This window comes from Danio aesculapii, chromosome 14 (assembly GCF_903798145.1).
Source record: "Danio aesculapii chromosome 14, fDanAes4.1, whole genome shotgun sequence".
Taxonomy (NCBI): domain Eukaryota; kingdom Metazoa; phylum Chordata; class Actinopteri; order Cypriniformes; family Danionidae; genus Danio; species Danio aesculapii.
The window spans coordinates 2,224,060-2,228,747 of NC_079448.1; the positions used below are offsets into that span (position 1 = coordinate 2,224,060).

At 37.0% G+C, this 4,688-nt stretch overlaps 1 protein-coding gene across 1 annotated transcript in view; it reads left to right on the forward strand.

Annotated features, from left to right (window-relative positions):
- The window catches only part of LOC130241176 (dedicator of cytokinesis protein 2), a 298,239-nt gene that overhangs the window by 67,780 nt on the left and 225,771 nt on the right, over positions 1-4,688 (forward strand). The window lies entirely within an intron of this gene.

Genomic DNA, 4,688 nt, shown 5'->3' on the forward strand with positions numbered 1-4,688 from the left:
TTGTTGTTGTTGTTTTTATTATTATTATTATTATTACTAGTATTTTATGTATTATTATTAATATTATTTTAATCTATTATTATTATTATTTTAATGTATTATTATTATTATTTTAATGTATTATTATTATTAGTATTTTAATGTATTATTATTATTATTATTATAATTTTAATGTATTATTATTATTATTATTATTTTACTGTTTTATTATTCTTTTTATTATTATTATTTTAATGTATTATTATTATTATTATTATTTTACTGTATTATTATTCTTTTTATTATTATTATTTTAATGTATTATTATTATTATTATTATTTTAATGTATTATTATTATTATTATTATTATTATTATTATTATTATTTTAATGTATTATTATTATTATTATTATTATTATTATTATTATTATTATTATTATTATTTTAATGTATTATTATTATTATTATTATTTTAATATATTATTATTATTATTATTATTGTTATTATTATTGTTATTATTATTATTATTATTATTATTATTATTTTAATGTATTATTATTATTATTATTATTATTATTTTAATGTATTATTATTATTATTATTTTAATGTATTATTATTATTATTATTATTAGTAGTAGTAGTAGTAGTAGTAGTAGTAGTATTTTACTGTATTATTATTATTGTTAGTATAATTATTAGTTGCGTTATATCATATAAATAATAATTATTCTTACAAATATTAAGTATTTAGTATTTTAAGTATTTTAAACAATATTTGTGTTTATTAGTTAAATCATTTTCGAGTGCTGCGTTGTCATCATGTGTTGTAATGTCAAACTTCTGCAGGATTGTCTGCCAGCAAGCACAGAAATGTGGATGTTTTTGAGGATTTAAATCTTTCAACTTTTTGCAGAAACGATTATAAAAAATGCACCTAGTGATACATGCACACACACACACACACACACACACTCACGTAGATTCAAAACCTGAGCGTGTTTTTAATTACTGAAATGGCAGCGGATTACACTCGGCTTCTTTGAAGTCTGATGCTGTAATCTCACTTTGCGAACGCTGATGCATTTAGACACTGAACTTCCTGCACTTTCAGTCAAAGGCACGAGAGAGAGAGAGAGAGAGAGAGAGAGAGAGAGATAATGAAAGAGGTCAGACACCGCTGTGTGTTTATCAGCTCTGCCTGTTTAACAGAGAACTGTTGCTCCATCGCTCACACAAACACTCTTTTTACTCTCTGTGTGTGTGTGTGTGTGTGTGTGTGTGTGTGTGTGTGTGTGTGTGTGTGTGTCTGCTTCTCTTAAAGGAAGGTTCTGGGTTCAAAACAGGTTTTCCTGACAGTGTCTCTGCATGTTCTTTACCTCAGAAAGTTATTTTAAAAACAAAGAAGTATATGTGCAGCGGTAGACTGTGGGGTCAGACATTAATGCTTATTTGGTGGTTAAAACTGTGGCCTCACAGCAAGAAAGTCTCTAGTTCGAGTCCCGGCTGGGTCAGTTGGCATTTCTGTAAGGAGTCTGCACCGTGTTGGTGTGGGTTTCCTCCAGGTGCTCTGGTTTCCCCCACAGTCCAAACACATGCGCTATAGGGGAATTGATGAACTAAGTTGGCTGTAGTGTGTGTGAATGTGAGTGTATGGGTGTTTCCCAGTCCTAGGTTGCAGCTGAAAGCACATCCGCTGTGTAAAAATATGCTGGAATAGTTAGCGGTTCATTCTGCTGTGGCGCTCCCTAATGATCAATTGGACTGAATGAATTCAGTGTGTGTGTGTGTGTGTGTGTGTGTGTGCGTGTGTGTGTGAAGTGTGAATCCTGTTAGAGGAGCAGACGAGAGGTCACGACCCCGTCACATCTTCATTCTGCTCTCCATCACTCGTCAGACGCTCTCCATCAGCATATAATCAAACACATCTGACCTCCTCACCTCTCATACACAGACACACACACACACACACACACGCACACACACACTCGCTCTGGCCGAGGGCATCTCTCTCATGCTGTGGCTGGAATTAAGCTCTCCGTGAGGCTTCAAAACATTATTCACCTCAAATGATTCCTCAGAAAATACAGATGAAAAATAAACATCTGTGAGAGTGACTGATACACACACACACACACACACACACACACACACACACGCACACACACACACGCACACACACACGCACACACACACACACACACACACACACACACTCATTCATTATAAATGGGAAAGAGGCTGTCTAGGTGTTTCTGACTCTGTCTTCTGATAGAATTGAGTTCAGAAACGCTGTGTAATGCATTTCCTCCATTTGTACATGTGGATGGCTTCATGGCATCTACTTGTATGTAGTTTTTATTTTAAAGAAGCTGTGTTTGTCTGACACGGTACATGATTCTAATAAATTATTGATCATAAAAAAGAAACTTTGTGTAATGCAGATCAACACACACACCTGTTACACCACATTCTGTTTACAGGTGAAAGGCAGGGTGAAGATTACAGCGGGTTAAATGCACCATGTTGTTTAAAGGGCACCTAGGTTAGCCCTTTTTTCAGATTTAATATAAGTCTTTGGTGTCCCCAGAATGTGTCTGTAAAGTTTGAGCTCAAAACAACCATCAGATTATTTATTATAGCTGTCTGAAGTGTCTATATTATAGCTGATAAAACTTGGTTGCTGTTTTTTTGTACTGGGCCTTAAATGGCCTGTTTCCACTGAGTGGTACGGTACGGTACGCTTTTATGGCCGTTTCCACTGTCAAAAAGCGTACCGAACCGTACCGTACCACTTTTTTGGCACCCTTTCGAAAGGGTACCAAACACGAGAAAGGGTACCAAAAGGCGGTGCCACACGCGCAGCTGAACGCTATTGGTTTACAGAGATACGTCATTCGCTTACACAACAAGCCTGAATGAAAACAAAAAAACCGCCATGTTTGTAATACACAGCGAGAGATTAAAGCGGAATTATAAATGCATATAATAACGAGCCATGGTCGACCCGGGCTCAAACAAACCTTGTCATCTTGATAAACAGCCACAAAGCCATGAAGAAGAGCAGATTTACCCTGTTCCCCGTAGTTTTTTACGAGCCAGTCTGAGGGGGTCGAGCGGTTTCGCTTTGTTGCTCGCGCGCGTCTAACATTATATCTGAAATAACAAACTTCTTGAGCTGATGATAATAACCTGCGCTTGATTATTGACGTGCTTTTAAAACCCGATCCTGTCAGACACTGACAAACGGAGAGTGAAGCGCGAAGAAACAAAGGAGAAGCCGGAAAAAAGCAGCACATTATTATTCAGCAAACATGAACAAAATGCCATGATTAACTAACTTATTATCTTCACATTTTGGACTAATATGAGCTGGGAATGATGGAATTACTGTCTAACAGAGGCTACATGTGCTGCTGAAGATTACAGACACAGATGAGAGGTTTTCACTGACTGTGGGCTATATTTTGTGTTGTTTTGAACCTAAATACAGGACGAAATGACTGCTATATGTAGTTCTTCTGTAGTTGGTAACATATCTGGAGACTGTAAGGGGCTGTATGTGTTTATATATGTTCATTTATTTATTTATTTAATATAATTACAGACGTTACAGTAGGCTGTTTCGCACTGTCATTGATCTGCAGTTATAATCAACTCATGTTCATTGAAAAGTTAGTAATAAACATTTCTACACAAGTATTTATGTGTATAAAGTATCTGTGTTGTGAGAAGAGCTTCTCATATGATATGTAAGTGACCCGTACAGCTTTATTATAGACATTTCCTCGAGTGAGAATGACGTCGACTGAAACTTTCTGTCATACACCACGCCCATCAAAAGGGTACCCTTGTTAGTGGAAACGCAACCTTGATAAAGGTGACCCGTACCAAACCAAACCGTACCGTACCATACCAGTCAGTGGAAACGAGCCATAAGGCTAGTCCTCCCCGCCCACCGTTCCCACGTGCCTGTCAGCAATATGCCTCAGTCGCCGCCCTCGGCTGCCTCAGGAAGCAGATCTCACGTAACGTTTGTGAGAAATACTACAGTAATAACTTTAACGATCAGTATTTGATGCAGTTTTGTGAGCTGGATACAGGATGCTCTGTTTAAAACATGTTAAACTTGTGAAACTCACTCTTGATCACATTAATGATGATTGATGATCCTAGCGAACTGAACAGATATTTTATTCACGGCTGCTTTGCGCTCGTCCTGTCTTGCTGATATGATTATACACGTGACTACCGGCACATGTTAATATGCAGCTGTCAATCAATTCGGTGGGCAGGGGGACCGCACTCCTACGTAAAGTTGCGGCGTCGGTCTCAAACCGCTCTCAATTAGTCCACCGTTTTTATGTTGTAAATTTGAAAATAAAGCACTGGGTGTGTTTATTTCAGCCCAATATGACAGTCTATACACTGTCATGCAAATATGTCTGTCCAAACGCTTGAAAAGTAGATTTTCACCATAGTGCCCTTTGTTTAATAGCCAGTAGCCCCTTTCACACAGTGATCGGGTAAAAAACTTTACCGAATTTTTCGCTTATGGGATGATCCGAACTCCACGCAGCTCCCGGGACTACTCTCCATGATAACAAATGACTCCAGTCTGTCGATTGTCGTATGCTGTGTAAAGCGGCTTGAGAATGATTTTTGCTGCTCTGTATGCAGTCGATGGCAAAATTATTCACCACCCTGTG